This window comes from Chelonia mydas, chromosome 18 (assembly GCF_015237465.2).
Source record: "Chelonia mydas isolate rCheMyd1 chromosome 18, rCheMyd1.pri.v2, whole genome shotgun sequence".
In the NCBI taxonomy this organism is placed as follows: domain Eukaryota; kingdom Metazoa; phylum Chordata; order Testudines; family Cheloniidae; genus Chelonia; species Chelonia mydas.
The window spans coordinates 23,089,348-23,110,177 of NC_051258.2; the positions used below are offsets into that span (position 1 = coordinate 23,089,348).

General features: G+C 44.6%; 2 long non-coding RNA genes across 2 annotated transcripts; one reads left to right on the forward strand and one right to left on the reverse strand.

The window, feature by feature from the left end:
• Positions 1–232: 232 nt before the first annotated feature.
• LOC119563945 lies at positions 233–4,232 on the forward strand. Its single transcript, XR_005222730.1, has 2 exons — positions 233–1,752; positions 2,590–4,232. It is a non-coding gene; the product is annotated as an uncharacterized LOC119563945 (long non-coding RNA).
• A 1,530-nt stretch (positions 4,233–5,762) lies between these two features.
• LOC122463281 lies at positions 5,763–6,140 on the reverse strand. The gene is made up of 2 exons (XR_006286477.1): positions 5,959–6,140; positions 5,763–5,803 (listed from the first exon to the last, which is right to left on the reverse strand). It is a non-coding gene; the product is annotated as an uncharacterized LOC122463281 (long non-coding RNA).
• Between the last annotated feature and the right edge of the window lie 14,690 nt (positions 6,141–20,830).

The following is a 20,830-nucleotide window of genomic DNA, read 5'->3' on the forward strand; positions in this document are numbered from 1 at the left end:
TCCACCTCTTCCTGTCCCCTCCCCTGAGCCTGCCGTGCCCTCGCTCCTCCCCCCCGCCCCCACAGTCTCCTGCACGCCACGAAACAGCTGATCGGATGTGGGGGGAGGGAGTGGAAGGTGCTGATCGGTGGGGCTGACAGGAGGTGCTGGGAGCAGGGAAGGGGGGAGCTGATCGTATTACTGTGGCTCTTTGGCAATGTACTTTGGTAAATTCTGGCTCCTTCTCAGGCTCAGGTTGGCCACCCCTGACATGGAGTGACATGATCTTTAAGTACAAACAAAAAGTCAATACAATGTATAATGTAGCCTTCTACAGCACAGGTTTTCCATGAACAGAGACACCTGACTTAATTGCTGAGGCCTGCTCATTAGTAAGTGTTGAGCTTTATGCCAGTGTGCTAAAGGGAAGCTACACAGCTTGATAGTTGCCTCCCCCTGCTGTGCCAGGTGATCATAGAAACTTTATATATGCCTTAAAAACTGTCAAAGTCTAGTGAAATCCTCAGATTTCATTAACTACTTCTCTAGTCTTTCACTTGGTGTTACATGAACAATGCAGATAACCCTAAGTACAGATAACCAAACGCATAATTTCAACACATAGTTAAGAGTAAAGTCTCGGCAGTTGAGAGCTGCAGCTTCTCAGACTGTGGAATGTGGTCATGTAGCTTCCTATAGCCGGGGAGTGCTATTACCTTGGTTTTCAAACATGCCCAGTTTCTGATTGAGCTGGTGTTATCTGTGTCTGACGGAGTGCATTCTTAGAGAGGGTGTTACTGGATGAACTTCTGATAGCTCTTCATTTCACTAAGTCCTTGTCTATACTACAGAGTTTTGTCAACAAAAGGCAGCTTTTGTCGACAAAACAGTGGATACGTACATACTGCAATGTGACTTTTGCCAGCAAAAATACCCTGTTTTGGTGACAAAATAAAACCACCTTGATATGAGAGACAAGGGTTTTTGCACAAAATTTTTGTCGACAAAGTGCCAGGGTAGACACTATGCTTGATTTTATCGCTTTAATTGGCATCCAGGAAGTGTCCCACAATGCCCTTCCTGACCGCTTTGGTCAGCAATTTGAACTCCACTGCCCTACGGCCACATAAACAACCATCCGCCCCTCCCCCTTAGAAGCCCCAGAAATTTTTGAAATTTCGTTTCCTGTTGGCTCGGCATGGAGAGGTCTCATCACATCTTCCCAGGCGACCATGACATCTTATCGCACCAAACACTCTCCCGTCTGGACCACTGCGGAGCAGCTGAATCTGCTCAGTATAGGGGGAGAGGAGGCTGTGCAGTCCCAGCTGCGCGTGAGCCGTAGGAATTTTGATACCTACGGGCAGATCACTAAAGGATTGTGCGAAACGGGCTATGATTGGGACACGCTGCAGTGCAGAGCGAAGATAAAGGAGCTGAGGCAGGCGTACCATAAGGCGAGGGAAGCAAACCATCACTCCAGTGCTGCACCTAAGACCTGCCAGTTCTATAAGGAGCTGGACACTATCCTTGGTGACGACCCCACCTCCATCACCAAGAGTCCCATGGATACTTCGGCGGGCCTGGAGGCGGTGGAAAGAGGACCTAACCCGGAAGATGAAGTCATTGATGAAGAGGTGGAGTTAGATGATGTGGAGCTCCCGATGGGGTGGCTCCGTGGGGCAGGCAGGCAGACAGGCACTGTTCTCCACTCCGGAGGTGTCTAGCCAGTCTCAGCAGTTGCTCTCTGGTGAGCAGGAGAGGAGACGCCTGGTAAGTGGCTGTGTTTTGTGTAGTGCAGAGGGGTTCAGGGTATAGAAATGTACAAGGCTGACTGTGTTTCTGGGTGCTGGATATTTCCCTTTGCAGCTAATCAGTTCGGTTGAACAGGGTGCACACCAAGATCTCATGGGAATCCTCCAGAAAGATCTCTAGGAAAGTTTCCTGGAGGTACTCGGCAATCCTCTGCCAAAGGTTCCTTTGCAGAGCTGCTTTGTCCCTTCCCCATGGTAGGAAACTTTCCTGTGCCATTCGATAATCATTTGTGCAAGGATCAAAGTGGCACACAGGCGAGCAGCATAGGGACCAGGGCAGAAGCCACAAGCATGTAGTAGATGTACCCTTGCTTCCCTGCTTATCCTCAACAGTGAGATATCTGCTACAATGACCCCTGCCTGTGGAAAAGTGTGAAAGAATTTTAGAATTTTTTCCCAAGTCGGCTGCACCACAACCCCTGCAGAGTGCTCTTTTCCCCATGTAGAGCACCCCTGCCCCACTCACCATGCTTTGGGTGTTTGTCGAGATGTGTGCTTGCCAAGAGTCTGTAAGAAAGTGATTGTTTGGTTCTAATAAAGAAAAAAGGTAATTGTAGCTTCTTGCAGCCTCTGCTCCATAACAGGGAGGGCTGGCAGTGCTGTTCCCTTGCATTCTCTCTGCCATTAAATGAGGATTAGTAAAAATGAAGAATTTCCAAATTACAAGTGGCTTAGTGAAGTAAAGGGAGAGAGTGCCTCCCCTTTTGACAGCAAGCTGGGTGGGGATGCATGCTTTACTCAGTAAATTGGACTATGTTCCTAATTAATTTTTTGTTTTAACCTTTTTGATCTGCAGTTTGTTGAGATTTTGCTGTCCTTGAAGATGGTGCGCTGGCTCACTGTCTGCAGGAGCAAGAGAGTAAGAGCTGGAATCCACAGGAGGGAACAGAGCAGAAGCAGTTCTGCCATGGCAGTCCTTATCCCTTCTCTCCCCTGCTGACCTGTTTCCAGGTTTTGTATGTGTTTCCTGCCTGCTTTTCCATAGACACTGAAGAGCTGTGGAAGGGTAAAGCTGCTCCAGTGTGCATTTCCTCCAGTCCAGCTAGTTGCTGCAGAATAAAACAGTTTGTTAACGCTTCCAGAGTTGAATTTAGAGGACAAATGTGAGGCAGACTGTAACATCCCAGACCTTGGACAAGAGCCACTGACTAATTAAAGAGGCCTCCTAATGGTCACTGGAATGTATCTGTCCTACTTACCCTGGGCAGCAGATGAATGGCACATAGAGGCTGATTTTAATTTTGCATTTTGCTATCCAAGTGCATAATCCCTTTAATCCTTCACTCCATGGATGATGTTTTTTGTTTCTGTTGTTAATTAAATGGAGTCTATACAGCCTCAGTGACTCAAATTTTAGGACAAATCTGTGCACTTAAAGAAGCAGGCTGGCCCAGGTCTTCTCAGGCAACATGACATTTAAAAGGACACTTTCAAGGTTATTGCATAGATGAATTGGCCTTTCCTGGCAGCCATCCGTATAGAAGCTTCCCTTCACCATTCCAGAAGTGGATTCTTATTTATCAAATAATTCTTAGTACTACAACAAATACTAATAAATCATCCCTATGGTGTCTGATTTACTGCAGGGCTGATAGTGATTGGAGTGGAAACCCTGCCTTCCTGAAAGGGAGATGATAAACAAGAGTAGGGACCGAACCAGGGTGAAGAGAGAAGGTATTTGTGGATCAGTTTGCTTATCATGGGGCACACAGCAAAATGAACCTTACCTGCTGTATCAGGGATGCAAGAATTAGCAAGGAGTGAATTTGGAGTGGGGGATAGGGACACATCCACTCCTGGAATTTTGAAGGGGAGACTTACAGTACAGGGTCACTCCCCAAGAAGTCAGTGTTTGGCCTCCTATCCTTGTCCCTTTAATAAGTTTGTATTTTTTTTTACTAAACTAATAAGTTTGTATTTTTTTTAACACAGACAACACCAGATGGAGACTATTAAGATGAGGCTGGAAAATGTTAATGGGGAAGGCCCGCAGAGATGAGGTGTGGGGAGAATGGGTAAGAACAGTACTGTACCTAGAAGGGTGTATTGCTTGGTGGGGCCTAGTCTGAGCAGCTCTGCCAGATTTTGGGTTGTGGCTGGCCAGCCTTTTTCTTATGGTTCTGTAATAATGGGAACACATCTGGCCTTTCTTTACTTTTAGATTTTTATAAACAGGCTCCATGATGAGCTCTGTGCATCGTCGTTCTATAAAAACCCAGCTGGGATGATGCACGGGAAGAGCGTTGTCTCGAAGGCAGCCAGGACACAAGATGTGTAGGGTGGTCTAAAAGTTAGTTAGGAGGGACATGTGGTTTTCTTCAGGGAATATTAGGTTTTAGTCCTACATGTCACAGGGGCATAAGCAACATATTTTTATTTGGGGGTGGCAGAATTTTGTCCACATTTAATAAAGTGAAATAAATGCATTTCTGTTCCAAACACAGTGTTTCCTTTATTTATTAATGCAATACCTAAGTGTGTGTGTGGAGACAGGGGGCAAGAGCCAAACCAATCACTAAGCCCCCAGTTGTGTCCACCCATTATTATTATTATTATCTAGCACAGTGGTGTCCTGGTCCATGACTAGGGCGTGCAGGTGCTACAGAAGAGGTGGGCAAACTACGGCCCACAGGCCACATCCAGCCCACAGGACTGTCCTGCCTGGCCCCTGAGCTCCTGGCTGGGGAGGCTAGCCCCAAGCTCCTCCCCCACTGTTCCCCCTCCCCCGCAGCCTCAGCTCACTGTGCCCCCGGTGCAATGCTCTGGGCAGCAGGGCTGCGAGCTGTTGCCGGGCAGCGCAGCTGCAGAGCTGCGGCCTGACCCAGTGTTCTGTGCTGCCCGGTGGCGTGGCTGGCTCCAGCTGGGTGCACGGCGGCCTGTCCTGGTGCTCTGGGCGACTGTGGTGCCGCCAGCCACTGGCGCTCCAGACAGCCTGGTAAGGGGTCAGGGAGAAGGGGGGTTGGATAGAGGGCAGGGGAGTTCGGGGTGGTGGTTGAAGGCAGGGGTGTGGATAGGGGTTGGGGTGGTCAGAGGTCGGGGAACAGGGGGGTTCGATGGGGCAGGGGTCCCGGGGGGTTGTCAGGGGACTGGGAACGGGGGGTTGGATGGGGCCAGAGTCTGGGGGGGGCATCAGGGGGCGAGAAGTGGGGGGGTCAGATAGGGGGCAGGGGCTGGGCCACACCTGGCTGTGTGGGGAGGCACAGCCTCCCCTAACAGATCCTCCATAAAATTTCGGAAACCCGATGTGGCCCTCAGGCCAAAAAATTTGTCCGCCCCTGTGCTATGGTAATACAAAATCATCATCATCATCATAATAGTTGTTGGTGTTCTTATCTAAATCTAGATTTGGGAGTTGTCTCATTATGTCAGACTTTTGCTTTCTTATCCACTTGTCAATGGAAAGTAATGAGTGTTCCCTGAGACTCTCTCGGAAAGTGACTTTCAGTTTCAGCACTGTGAAACCACTGCCAAAAAAAAACAACCCTCACTTGACTATCCCTATGGTTAGTGGTAGACAACATCTCGGAGGAAAAATTCTAGGCAGCAAATGATATTCTGTTGCAAGGAATAAGTTTAAAACATAAAGTGAATAATTTAATGGCAAAGAAGATTAGCCTGGAAGAGAGGTTAGGAATCTCTCTTAAACTATTAGTTTAAGCCAAGAAACTGAAAGAGTGAGAGCAAAAAAACAATCTCAAGTGTCTAGCTCAGGGGTCTGTTCTCCTGACAATGGTGAAGACTAAAATTCCTGTCTTAGAAGAAGAGATGCAGGTCCTAGTCTCCATCAGGGAAGATGCCCTTGTGCTCTTGACCTTCCAAAATACAGGTAATTGTTTTGTTGTTTGTTCTCAGAAGCAAATGCTGGCATGGCAGTCTTCTCACCTTTGAAACCACCCCATTTTATGAAAGATTCAGGCATACTCTTCATCCAGCTCATCTGACTGTATTTTTTCTCTTTCACTGTTGAGATTTAAATGTCAGTACAACTTTATTATTGTTCAGTGTTCTTCCTGCATGATATCACAAGAGAAGAAAGGTGTCAGTATTGTGATGCATGTGGTATTCTTCTACAGGTCAAATAATGCAAAATAAGAGATCCCATTCATGTTTAGGTATCACATTTAGGAATTTGATATGGATAAATATAAACTTTTTAATCCTTTACCATTTTTTAAAAAACTCTAGTTTCCACAGATTCTGTACATTTTTGGCATTTTGGCATGCAGGAATTGTCACCACCTGTAATGGCACAAAATATGTACAGCCATCTGCAGCCAATATAGACAGATTCCTTAACTACAACATGGATGAAGTCTTTGGATTTCAGTGAACCTGCTTAAGATGTTATTTGCACAGGAGCAAGTGAAATGTTTAAGAAATTGCATCAGTTGAAAACTTGGGCAGACCAATGAAATAATAGTCAGTACAACCTGGCTTCTGCCACATGGTAAGCCATGATAAGCTTCTTCATGTCTTGTGCCAAAGGCTCCTCTTAACAGAATAAGTTCTTAAAGGGATATTGCCATTTTGGATAGGCTGTTTTTCCCCCTAAAGAAATGAGGACTCTGTGAATTGTTAAAACAGATTTCTGCATCCTTCTTAAAGGTCTTCCAATTACTAAAATATTCTGAATTAAATTCAAGTCTCAGGACACTTTCACCTGTTTTGAATGCCCACAGAGTGTGTGCGTGCGCCCTGGTACTTATATTTCAGAGAGCGCATGAGCTGCTCTTTGAGTGCATCACACATATTCAGCAGAGCCAGGCTTGACGATATGTGGTTGTGTATTTTTAAATTATGCATATTGCCTGAAATAAACTGTTATCGGGCGTTTTCTGGAATCTTTATTTCTGTGGTATAAATACATTTCCCCTTCCTTGTGTCATTGAATGGATGCTCTGTTTTGCAAATTGGATATTAGAGATTGGACCTGCTGTTAGGGAGCACAATGTGAACTGTAGACCTACAGTTCACTGAAAATAATGTGCTTTCTTACCTTGGTGAATGCAGACTTTCAGTCAGAGGTTTGCCATGTCCATGGAACCTCCCTGAACATGCTCAATCAGCTTGTTATGTTTAAAAAGACAAGATGTAACAACAGTTAATTTGTTTTTAGTGAGATGTATTTATTTTTTTGCAAGAAAGGAGTGATTTTTTTCAGGAGGGGGTTGGGTGACAGAAGTTGCATGTGTTAATTGTGGCCACAGTGTTTGTGTACGTTTTTTCATTTTCTGGTCTTGTATATCGCTACATGGGATGGTTCTTATATGATTCAATATAGGAAGCTTCTTTTCCTCCACTCTTCATATTTTCATAATGTGACTCGGAAGGCAATTGTATTTGGGTTTTTGGTGGGATTTTAACTTTTGAGACACTAGAATTCAGGACATCTGGTGTTGAACTGAAGTGCTTCTGTCCCTGTGTGCTGAAGGACTTCCCCCCCCCCCCCCTTGTATATTCCCCTCTTTTTTAGGATCACTGTCTTTGTTTCACACTCTGATTCAAGAAAGTGAAGTTGTGCTTTAGAGATTTGTGTACAGAGTGAACTTGTTTTTTCAACTCCACTTCGGGTGGCTTTGGGTTTGGAAAAACGATCTTGTAAATACTAAAAACTTTGTGTTAAAAGTGCTCAAACTACTTAAGAATCTAAGAGTAAAATTTTCAAAAGTTCTTAGCTCCTTAGTCACTTAGGCACTTTTGAAAATTTTACTGAAAATTTTTTGGTATAATTTATGGTATACCATGATTGTATTTCACTGTGCTTCCATTGTTCATTCTATACGTCATGCAGTCTTGCCATAGATTAAGAGTGAATTCAGGCATCCAAGTGTCTGTCACTTTCAAAATTGGGACTCAGCTGCTTTTGAAATTTTTACCTTTTATCTTGAAAGACCATTATTAGCAAAGTTCGACGTCAAATATTCCAAAGTTAGACATCAAATTGAAAATTTGGTGCAATTACTTTTACATTAATCATTCAATATTCAGTACATTATATGAGAGTTCTTGTCACTGTGTCAAAAAAACACAGTTAAATAAATATAATTGTAATGGTTTATTTGTCTATTGATGGATTTTCAGTTTACAATATTTGTCTTGGTTTAGAATCAGCTGTACTTTTGACCTCTGTCCCAAGCTAGGGAGTGTTGTGTATGTGATTTGGAAGAGACCAGCTCTAAGGCCTTGACATCTGTATTGTCAAATAAGAACCAATGACTGGGCTAAGTAAAGCCATTAACTTTGGTTCCTGCAGACATACAAAACTACCTAAGGCTTATTGTCATTTAGCAAGCAACCCTGTGAACATCACACAAATAATATGCATTCTTCACAATATTTCTCATTTCTATGTAAATGTGTACTCTACTTTTAAAAAGTCATTTAGAAATTGAATAATCAGTAGAAGTAATCCCTCTGTATGCTTACAAACCAGTCTAATGTTAACTTTAGGTTAAATATCATAACATTTTCTATGTGAGAAAGATACATTGGTGCAGCCTAAGGTGTGAATTTAAACTGATATAGTTAAACTGCTACAACTGTCTCGATGAACACTCTAATTTCAGCTTGCGCATGGCTTTTTCCGTGTAGCTTCAGTTGTTAGGGAACAGGTTTAAAAGTTTAAGATAAATTGACATAATCTACGCTTAAACTGAAATTAGAGTGTCCGCACAGGGACAGTGATTTACCTAAATTGGTTTAAAAACTGGTGCAACTTTTCTATATAGACAGGCCAAATTAAATGGCAGCTTGGTGTCTCCTGTTCTCTGCCTGTGGCATACAAGTTAATCTCCTGAATACTGAAATGGTTTAGTCTTTCTAAAATCTTTGGGCTTAACATAGGGGCATCAGGGAAAAATTTAATGGCCTGTGATACACCAGAGGTCAGACTAGATGATCTAATGGTCCCTTCTGGCTTTAAACTCTATGAAACTATCATATGGAAATACTTGTACTCTGCAATCTTCTTCTGAACGTTTCTAGGAATGGCAGCCTTGTTTCTTCCCCTGCAATAGGAGACTTTCCCACTCTGCAGTGCCACTTTCCCACTCGATTGTGCCTGGTCCCATTGAAGTCAACAGGCTAGCAGCATATGTGCCCAGGTGGCTTTGGGACACAACTGGCAGCTGAGTTCTCTGTGCCTTTGTCACCCTCAAGCATCAGATATCAGCCAGAATCACCACGGCCTGTGAAAATATTCCCAATATTCACTGCATTTTCCGGATACCCATACCTGATGAGCCTAGCATTTAAAGTTTCCATGCAACAGAATACCCCCCTTCCTCTCCACTAGTGTAGGCCGTACTCACCATAGTTTGAGCTGCAGAGTGGTGCTGTAATTAGGCACTCCAAAGCTATCATTTCTTATTAAAGGTATTTATGAGAATAATGTATAGGAGTTTGGAGACTTATCTTTCCCTTTCTGTTACGACTAAATCTAATGGTGTAGCTGACTGTATATTAGCAGCCTTTGACATGGTGGCCTTGTGGGGTGCCCCCTCCATGTGTGGTGAAGCTCTGATGCTGAACAGGAGGAGAAAGAAGACGACTAGGTAGGATATGTTCTGCAAGATTCTCCAATTCTTTATGGCCTTGGCCAGTGAACAGAGGGTTTAGAGGGGTTATGCATCCGTGACCATGGAGAAGGACCAAAAATGGAGAGAGTGGTTCTGCAGGGGAGGGAAGAGGACTGAGAAGTGCATCAGGAAATGCACCAGGACATCATGGGTTTGGTGAAGCCACAAACTCAGATGTTGCAGACCACTATTTACCAACATGCCCAAAGATCCTGGACTCAGCAGCTTTTCCAATCCTTAGAAAACTCCATGGTCAGTGCTCGCTGCACCCCCAAACACACTAGTTGGCAACATGCTGTGCATCCTTACCTCTGCCACTCCATGGTGGGGGAAAACAGGGAGAATCATAGCTACACATACACCAAACTGTGAAAACCACAGGATCAGAGTCAATCTGCTGTATACATACATGAACATAAATGTTCATTGTTTACTTCTGTTTTTACTTGGTTTTAAAGTAAGTTTCACCATGTTACAGTGCTGCTAAGTGGTTTTTACCTTGTGTGTTTTCCTGTTTTAATTTTGCTGTCAATATCTTTGCACACAATAAAGTTCTGTTTTTTGGAAACTCAGAGAGTATCTTTATTAGTTTACACCAACCATTACAGAATTCATAGCAGGAGCCAGTTATCCACCGTATCTTACTTCCATACACAAGAAACATAATTTCATAAAGCATCAGACAACACTACTTTGGCTGACTGCTAAAAGGGTCTCGGGCCTCTGTCAGCTCTATAGCTCCACAGCTGGGTCTTCTGATAGCCCTTGTATCTGGCTGTTTCAGTTCAGCAAACAGCTGCTCCACTTCGTCCCTCCACCCTGGGGGTAGCTTTTCCTCCTTTGCCTCACAGTTATTATGCAGCATACAACATACAGCTATAACAATGGAGATGTTTGCTCACTGAGCTCCAGTAGTGAGTAAACAGCATCTGTGACCTTTCAATCTACAAAAACCATGTTCAACAATCATTCTGCACCTGCTGAGCTGGTAGTTGAATCTTTCTTTGGTGCTGTTGAGATGGTCAGTGTACAGCTTCATGAGCCAGGGGTAGACTTGGTCCCCCAGAATCACTGTTGGCATTTCAACATTGGTGCTGGTAATGTCTCGGTTGGGGAAGATTGTCCCTGCTTGAAGCTTTTTGAAAAGTCCTGTGTTCTTAAAGATGCGAGCGTCAAGTACTTTTCTTGACCAGCCCTCATTGATATCAGTGAAGCATCTCCAGTGATCCACTAGTGCTTGCATAACCACTGCAAAAGTACCCTTTTAGTTTATATGATCGCTGGCAGAGTAAGATGGTGCCAGAACAGGGAGCTGCATCCTGTCTACCGCCTCACCTCAGTTTGAGAACCCCACTGCAGCAAATCCATCCACTGCACATTACTGAGAGTCACAGTCCTGTGTATCAGGAGATGCTTAATTGCCTTACACAACTGGATGACAATGGCCCCACTGTGGATTTTCCAAAGCCAAACTGATTACCCACTTACTGAAAAGAATGTGGCATTGCAAGCTTCCAGAGCATGATTTCCACTTGCTTCTCCATTGTCAGTGCAGCTCTGATTTTGGTGTCCCTGCGCTGGAGGTCTGGGATGAGCTTGGCACACAGATCCAGGAATTTTTGCAGCCGAAAATGATGTAGCCATTGCTTCTCATCCCAAACCTGCATTATGATGCAATCCCACCAATCAAGGCTCGTTTCTCAAGACCCAGAAGTGGTGATCTATCATGTGGAGCTGCTTCATGAATGCCAGCAGCAGCCTGGCACTATTTTTTTTCTGCATCCATCAGCATCCAGATCTTGTGCTTGAACAACTCTGCATCTTCCTCATTGCACTCCTAGTCGCAGCAGGACTTGTTCAAGTTCTACAAATACAGGCGGCTCCTGCATCTTGTATTAGCAATGCTCATGAGAAGTGTGCTGAGCTGTGCAGGGTCCATGATTCTGCCAAAGAGATGGCAGAGACCAAAAAGCAGTACATGGGACTGTAGGAGTTTTTTAAAAGGGCATGGAAATTATGGAACGGGGAGAGAATTATGTGATGCAGGGCCTGCTCCAGGCACCAGCTTTCCAAGCAGGTGCTTGGGGTGGCATCCAGAATGGGGCGGCAGTCCGTGTGCCACGGTGGCAATTCGGCAGCAGCTCCGCCACTCTTCCCGCTATGGTGGCTTTTGGGCAGCAGCTCTGCCTCTCTTCCAGGCGCGGCGGCAATTTGGCAGCAGCTCCACTGCTGTTGCGCCGGCGGCAATTCGGCGGCGACTGCTTGGGGCAGCAAAATTGGTAGAGCCACCCCTGATGGAATGGAGAAAGTGGCGTGGTGGGAACTTGATCCCTGACTCCCACAAAATCCTGAGCAAATTGCTGGTATCCCACAGCACTGCGAAAATGTCCCACAAGGCATTGATCAGGATGTTGTCTCAGGGTACACGGGGATTCCTACCAGTGGTGCACCCATTTTACATCGATGCAACCACTCATGGTGTGTATGCGCAGCACTGACACAAACACCCAAGTTTGCATGCGCCGGAGCGATATAGAAAAGTTGGCAGCTGTATGCTGACATAATTTGCACTTGACAAACTTTGTAGTGTAGACAGCGCCGTAGTGCCAACCATAAAGAGTTAATTTAGTTGATAATGCATGTGTGCAAGGGTTACCTTCAGATCCAATCAACGATTTCAGCTTTGTGGCTATTTATCCTAGGACAATCTGGATTGCTTTCAACTTTGTCAAGAGTTTTTTGGGTTTGTTTGTTTTTTGTTTTTTTGCTGCTCTATGACACAGCTTGTACTGTATCTTGACATACTAAAAACAGTCACCTTTTATTCCCCAAAGATGCCAGTGCAGGGCAGGGGAGGCCCAAAGAAGTGGGGAATGATTAGTTTCTCCTTTTAGATTGAAATGCTTGTCTGCTTTAAAAAAAAAAAAATCCAAATTGACTCAAGTGGCTTGAAATGTGCATCCCTCAATGTGGAATTTTCAGGGAGGCTTTTTCTTTCTTTGATAAGAGTGGTGCTGTCCAACTTTTATCTGAGATGGGGACTTGCAAAGGGAGAGGTAGTTTTATAGCTGAAATCCCCGAGTACTATACATGCATACCTTGAAGGCAATCACATGAACTGTTTAACATAATAATAATACTTATGATTTAGTGTGCTACATGTTCAGAGCACTGTACAGACATTAACTAATCCTCACACCATTCTGGGAAGTGAGGGAGGGGGTATTATTATTATCATCCCTGTTTTACAGCTGAGGAAACTACAACAGAAAGGTGAAATGACCTACCCAAGGCTACAGAGTGAGTCAGTGGCAGAGCCCCTGACTCCGAGTTATGTGTGGAATACATTAGTGTATTCAAAGATTCACTCTGCATCTTGTTTAGGTGGGTGGAGGATGTGTGTGGGATGAGGACAGTAGACGTTATTAATAGATTTTGTGGTTTGCTTATAAATCAGTCTGTTTCTTCCACGTGAGTAATTCTTTTTGGTGACTATTCATATGCTTAAAACTGTTATTACTATATAATAAGTACATTCCTTTATGGCAATGGCTTCATACATAGAAAATATTGTGCAAAATAATTTGATTGCACCAAAGCAAATCCAATATCCATAGTTCTGTTGCTATGAAAGGAATGAAGTAAAGACCACAGTATATTCACGGAGAATTATTTTTTGAATTATTTGCTCTTTTATTCTAGCATGCTGAAATTGCAGAAATTTTCTTGGTTCTTTTGATATTTTCACTGTAGATGCTGCCATTCTCTGCATTTGAGCTGTTCCGCTAATGCCTTTAACTTTAACCTGCCTAATTTGCTTGCTTGTTTTTTGCTTTTTTCCCTCTTAAAAATACAAAATAAATAAAATATTTCCTCCTCTTCTTGCTCTCAGAAAAATGATTTACTCACAGCAAATTGTAGAATCCTATATAGACTGGACTAGTGGCATAGAAACACAAGAGTGGGTTGATCTGGATCTGCTCTCTTGGCCTTAATCAAGTAGCTTCTTCAAGTTAGGAGGAGGAGACCATGTAGAAAATCATGCCAATCCCAACACGTTGTCTTTCGTTGCTTGGATGTGACGAACAAGGCTGTTGTGAAAATTTGTTTATATCTTCTGTGTAACCCTTACTACCCTCACTTTATATTTGCATGTATATACAAGGGCATGCCAAACTTTCATGTCATTGGTACAACCAAAGAGCAATCGACAATGAGGAAGAGGATGATTATTGCTTCAGCCCTAATACTAACAGCCCAAATGCAGCTGATGGCAGGGGAGGATGGTGCAAACCAGAACAAGACCATAGCTGGAAATATTCAAAAGAGCTTCTCAGTAACATTAATTCAGACTGTGCTAGAAATGTCACCTGAAACATGCTTAGGGAAAGCTGCCATTACACTAGACACCAAGCACTGTTCAGGAAAGCCTTTCTGAAGAGGACTAGAGCCTGTGAAACAGCTCTGTGGAGGGGCTCCAGAAACTCTCCTTGCAGCTGAGATGGGGAGATTGGGTTCAACTGCAGTAGGACAAGGAATCAGGGAACACAAGGAGAAAAGGTATATAGGAGACATTTCTCTAAACGTCCTGGGGAAAGCCAGCTCAGACAATGAGAATTGTCCTGAACACAGCTCCAGGGCCAGAAGGTAGGTCTCACAGTCAGAGCCGTCCCTTGGGTAGGGCGAATCGGGGCGACCACTCCGGGCCCCCCATTTGGGGGACCCTGCGGGCCAGCACAATTGGCCAGCGCAATCAGTCCCAGAAGAGACTAATACATCACTTCTGTCCTGGGCCCCCCGGCTCTGGGCTCTGCACTTTGGGGGCCCCCGCAGGCTGGTGCGATTGGCCGGAGTGGTTGGTCCCAGAAGAGACGAATTCGTCACTTCCGCCCTGGGCCCTGCACCCCCCGAGGGATGGCCATGTTCACAGTAGAGCCAGAGTAGGGTGGGTCACTCACATCTCCCTTTTAGGAAAGGAAACCCTGGCCTCAGATCAGGTACTAGTAATTAGATGCATTGGAGTTTAATCTTATCTGGGATTTCTTATTAGAAAATGCAGCCTACAAGTATAACTAATGCTACCCATGCAAAGACACAATGGTAAAAGAGTTTGACCACCAAATAGTGTATCCCAATGGGAATAATAGTTTCACTGTTTATTATTATTCATATATTTGTATTACAGCAGCACCAACAAATCACAGGAATTAGAAACGGAAAATGCCATTTAATACACTCTTGTAGACCATTCCCCTTTGGCCATGTTAGGATTATTCCCTATGTATATTCTTTGTCTAGTCTTGTTTAAAATGTACCAAGTGATGGTGCTTTTGCCACTTACTATGATAGACGATTCCACAGCATAATAGATCTCGGTGACAGGATTTTCATTTTAGTCATCACATGTTCAGTAGCAGGGGGCGTGTATTGGGCTTTGGGAACCCTATAATGAAGCAGAGTGTCTTGAGGAACCGAATTCAGTGGATACTGAGGGAAGAAAATCAAGTCAAAAACTTCCTTTTCTTTAATTAGAGGAACAAGAAAATCATCACCGCTTCTCTCTCTGCTCTTCTTGAGTGATGGAGGGCCAGTCCTGTTTCGCTGTGTTTATAAAAGCTTTTGAAAGAGTCAAAGGATGCTAAAGCCAAATGCAGTGTTTGTTTTGGAAGGGAGAATTTTTGCTAAGCTGGTTGACTTGTGTTACTTCTCTTTGGGACCTTTTCCCAGTTTTGTCATTGTTGATTATTCTTTGATCCAGCATGCTGAGATTGGGAAGTCTTGGGATTCCCATTAGCAATAGCTTCCTTTTTGACCAACTCTGCTTTTCTGATGGACCCACCTCAGGTCTCTTTCAATCATGTTTGATGCTTGTGATTTTGCAGTTCTGTTCAGATGAGAATCCCCAGCAGTCTTGCAGCACTAACCCCCGGAAATGGCAGATGGCAGAACTAGAACTTGGGAATCAGGAGCAGTTCCTACAAAATGAAGAACTGTCTTGGAGACTGCAGGAGGAGGAGTAGACTCATGCAGTAGGTGAACCTTGAGCAGAAAGGGAGCACATTAGACCTTAGCAGTGGTGTTTCTCAAATTGGAAGTTCTAATTTGATTATATTTTTCTATGGGATTTTGTGCTACACATAATCCTATCTCCATTATCTAAAGTACATATACCACTGAGTCCTTATACAGGCCACCGTGACAGGCTACTGGTTAAAACACCTTCAGTATCTCAGAATATTAAGATCTGTTTTTAATAAAACCAAAAAAAGTCACTTTGCACAGAAATAGCATAGATTTCTCCCTTTGCCCCTTGGAGCTGTTGCTGCTGCCTGCTTTCCATTAGTATCTCTTACTATTGATTCTCAACAGACTTTTTAATCTATTCTTCAGAGAGCAAGGAGGAACCAAGAATGCAATGACAACTGTCAAGCAGCCCAGGTGGCTCAGGATGAGGTAACAGGCTAAATGCAAGCTGTTCACATTTCTCTCATTTGTTTTTCTTGGCAGTTAGAAAATGTCTTCCTGGCCCGAGTGTGTGTGTATAATGTGGGGGATATCAGGGCAAAATTCCAGGACTGTGGAAGAAGGAGGTGGCTCTTCCTTAAAAATACTTCAAAAAAAGGGGAAACACACTGCTTTCTTTAGCTTCCAAAGTCAATGCCACTTCATGGCCCAGTTGTTGGCATCAGAACAAATAAGCACCAAACCCTTGAAGACGTATATGTTGCCCCTGTAACATGCTGTCACTTCCTGGATGAGTCAGACAGATTAGGAAAGTGAAAGCCTCAGTTCACACACACAGGTCCAGACCCCATGGTAACTGCAGTAATAGGGGAAAACACACAGCACAGTATGAGTGTAAAATGGGGTTTTAATAAGATGTGAAATCTTGTAATGGTTGCCCAAATCTGGTGCTGGCTTGAGATGCAACTTGTTCCTGGATGTCCTGGCAGCAGCAGTTGCCAAGTGTTCCTTCTGGTATCTTCTTCTTATTTATTATTTGTATTATTGTAGAACCTAGGAGCCCTAGTTCTAGACCAGGATCCCATAGTGCAGACGTGGCCAACCTGTGGCTCCGGAGCCACACGCGGCTCTTCAGAAGTTAATATGCGGCTCCTTGTCTAGGCACCGACTCCGGGGCTGGAGCTACAGGCGCCAACGTTCCAGTGTGCTGGGGGGTGCTCACTGCTCAACCCCTGGCTCTGCCACAGGCCCTGCCTCCACTCCAGCCGTTCCCATTCCCTCCCCTCAGCCTGCCGTGCCCTTGTTCCTCCCCTGTCCCCCCCAGAGCCACCTGCATGCCATGAAATAGCTAATTGGCAGGTGCGGGGAAGGAGGGGGAGGCGCTGATGGCTGGGGCTGCCGGTGGGTGGGAGGTGCTGGGAACTTGGGCATGGGAACTGATTGGGGGCTGCTGACGTATTACTGTGGCTCTTTGGCAATGTACACTGGTAAATTCTGGCTCCTTCTCAGGCTCAGGTTGGCCACCCCTGCATAGTGCTATACGTTGTACAAACACAGAATAAGAAAATGGTCCCTGCTCCAGAGAGCTTACAATCTAACACAAGAGACAGACAGATACAGACTGACTGGGGACTACAAGGAACAGAGAGACAATATTGGTCAGCATGATAGGCAGTGGTCTCAGCACACCAGTAGCCTAACTATTGCCAAGTTTTTATAGGCCTCACAGCAAAGTAGAGTGTCAAGGGAGGATTCTGAAGAAGGTTGATGAGTTAGTTTTACAGGCATTTACCAAGAGCTTCTCCCAAGTGTACAGATCAGTATGGGAGATAACAAAGGTACTTGTTTGAAAATTTTAACAAGTGAGTGATAGCGGCCAATTGGAGATAGGAGCTGACTCAGAGAGGAGATAGCTAGCAAGGGGATAGGTTGTGAAAGGTCTTGAAAGTGAAGACAAATAGCTTACGTTTGATGCAACAGCGAAGAGGGAGCCAGTAAAGGGATGCAGAGATAGGGGTGACGTGGTCAAAGTGACAGGCTAGGAAAATGATCATTGCAACAATATTTCAAATGGATATCAGTGGGGCAAGACTGCATTTGTCAAGGCTAGAGAAAAGGATTGAAGTATGTTGCAGTAGTTGAGACACGAGATGATGAAAGCCTAGACAAGAGTTTTAGCTGTGTGGATGGATAGAAAAGGCTATATTGTAGAGAGATCATACAGAGAGAATCTGCAAGACTTACACATAGCCTGGGTGTGAGGATCTAGCAAGAGGTCTGAGTCAAAGATGTCACTGACGTTACAGGCCCGAGGGTCTGGTGGAATGGTGGTGTTATCCACAGTGATTGAGAAAGTGGGGAGGAAAATTAAGAGCTCTGTTTTAGCATGTTTAGTTTGAGTTGATGGGTACATATCCACAGGGAGATGTCAGAGAGGCTGAGATTTTAGTTTGGAGAGAAGGACACAAGTCTGGGCTAGAGAGGTAGATCTGTGAGTCATCTCCATAGAAATGGTAGTTGAATTTATGTTTGTGGATGGGATTATCTGCCCTTGGGAAGCAGGTTATGTCCTTTCCTTTCAGATCCAGAGCTCACCATGGTTACTTACGCATTGTCATCTCAAGGCTAGTTGGGTACAATGCTGCCTAGATGAGGCTTTACACTTAAACTAGTTGGAAGTAGCAGCTAGTGAAGAATGAGCTCCCCACTTACTAAGCAATGTTTCCTGCTAAGAGCATATCACATGTTAGCTCTGCAAGGTGCACTAGCTGCCAGGTGACTTCTGATTTCATGCTATTGGCTTTGATCTAAAAAGTCCTAAATGGTTTGGATCCTACCTGCCTGAGACCTCCTCATGTGATAAACCAGTAGTTACAGTTGCCCAAGACGCCCAAGCTAACAGCCTCCTGGTTTAAATGGGACCAAACTAGTGGCAGGGTGTTTCTCCGTGAGAAGTCCTCGACCCTATAACTCCCTTCGCACCTTGGATCACCAAAGCCCAAATTTGGTGACTTTATGCCAAAAGTCATGTTCCTCTTGGGGTGAGAAGATTTGTTTGTTTTATAGCTGTCCGTGAAATCCTGTGTAATGCACCTTGACCTGTGATAGATGCAGGGCTGTCTTTCTGTTGTAGGCAGTAGTTAAGGACAACTACACTACGAAATTAGGTTGAATTTATAGAAGTTGATTTTTAGGCAGCGATTTTATACAATCGATTGTGTGTGTCCCCACTAAGCGCATTAAGTCGGTGGAGTGTGTCCACAGTACTGTGGCTAGCATCAACTTTCGGAGCGTTGCACTGTGGGTAGCTATCCCACAGTTCCTGCTGCCCATTGGAATTCTGGGTTGAGCTCCCAATGTATGATGGGGCAAAAACATTGTCACAGGTGGTTTTGGGTACAGTTGCCCCTCCCTCCGTGAAAGCAACGGAAAACAATCGTTTCACGTCTTTTTTCTGTGCAGACGCCATACTGTTGTCAGTTCCTGGGGCTTTTCCTGTCTACCTGGCCAGTGCATCTGAGTTGAGAGTGCTGTCCAGAGCAGTCACAATGGAGCACTCTGGGATAGCTCCCGGAGGCCAATACCATTGAATTGCGTCCGCACTACCCCAAATTCGACGCAGTGAGGTCAATTTTAGTGCTAAACCCCTCTCCGGGAAGGAGTACAGAAACCTATTTTAAGAGCCCTTTAAGTCAACAAAATAGGCTTGGTCGTGTGGACGGGTGCAGAGTTAAATCGACCTAACGCTGCTAAATTCGACCTAAACTCGTAGTGTAGACCCGTGTTTGCATGTCTGTATCTCTGTCCAGGATGCTTTTGGACCTTTAAAACCATGTTTATGTGCTCAGTGAGAACTAACATTCTTTCACACTGTCTCATGACACTCCAGGAGACTGCTAGATATATGCAGAACCAAGAACTGAAAGCCTAGTGGAGATCCCATGAGACAAACCTGGAGACAGAGAACAGTGATGAGGGGAGCAACTTATCTGTGCCAAGGAGAAGCAAGGACAAGAAGGTAACATGTTAAGTGTCTACCACTTGGACAAAATACTCCAGGTCACAAGAAGACCTAGCTAATGAAATTGAAGACCGTACATAGAGTCCTCTGTGCTTTTATAGCGGCAAAGAGTCCTGTGGCACCTTATAGACTAACAGACGTATTGGAGCATAAGCTTTCGTGGGTCCCATGCATCCGACGAAGTGGGTATTCACCCTCTAAGGCTTAAGCTCCAATATGTTTGTTAGCCTATAAGGTGCCATAGGACTCTCTGCCACTTTTACAGATCTAGACTGACATGTCTACCCCTCTGATACTTGTGCTTTTATAGTTACAGCAAACAAAATAACGTGGAAATCTGTCCCAAGGGTTCTATCCTATCTGTCCCAAAAATATTTTTGTAAGGTAGGTGCCGGAAACAAAATTCACCGAAGGGCTTACTGACCAGAGGAGAGGAGATGCCTGACAGATCAGGGCATCAAAACAAGCTGTGGAGGTTAGTATACGAAAAATAGAAATTAAAAATAAGCAAAATGCTTGAAAGTTTCTCTGCTCCTCACCGGTTCAAAAATAAAATAACCAATCCCCTTCATTTCCTACAAAGCAATCTCCATATTCTGGCAAGCCCTGGTTTTGGGTTTTGCAGCTTCACTGCACAGTTGACACAGTTACCAGCACAGCTGTTCACAGTAATCACAAAGATGTAATTCACATAATCTAATGCTGTCCATGCCAAGTGGAGTCAAGCTTCAGTGCTTTATTCACTGGAAGAATTGGTGATGTTCTATTCTAAAGGAGCTCATGGGAATATATCGTCAGCTGATGGAACCAAAGACTCAGGCAGAAGGGACCCAGCAGGAGAGTGGGGTAGAAAAAAAACAAGGAATTAAGAGAAACTTCAGCCACATGAGGAGCTGGTAATGCTTGACCCTTTTCTCTCTGAGGGGTAGTGAGGAATCCAAGCAGCTGACCTCTGTTCAAAGTTCTCCAGATGTACTGAAGCAACAAAGAATAGTGTGTGTTTCTTTGAGCTGTGTCATGCATCTAATTGTCTGGCTCAATAAGTAGAGGCCTGGACACTTCTTATATGGATCTGGAGGAGAGAATAGGAGTTGAATTGGTCAGCCTGGTTAATGGCTATAAATTTATTTTGATAACTCAAATTCTCCTATTCCTGAAAAATTCTGTTTCAAATTAAAACCTTAAATTGGTGCCAGCCATTGAACTATGCTACCCTAATAACCTTCAGGTTAGAAGGAGGGCTGCTTAACACCCCTAACATTTAAAGGTCTAATGTGGATGTCATGGTAGTAGACAGAGAGGTGATTGCAGATGAGATCATAAGGCTGAGAGTGCTTGTAGCCAGGGGCGGCTCTACCAATTTTGCAGCTCCAAGCAGTTGCTGCCAAATTGCCGCCACCGCAACAGCGGCGGAGCTGCCGCCGAAAGCCGCTGCAGCAGGAAGAGCGGCAGAGCTGCCGCCGAATCGCTGCCGC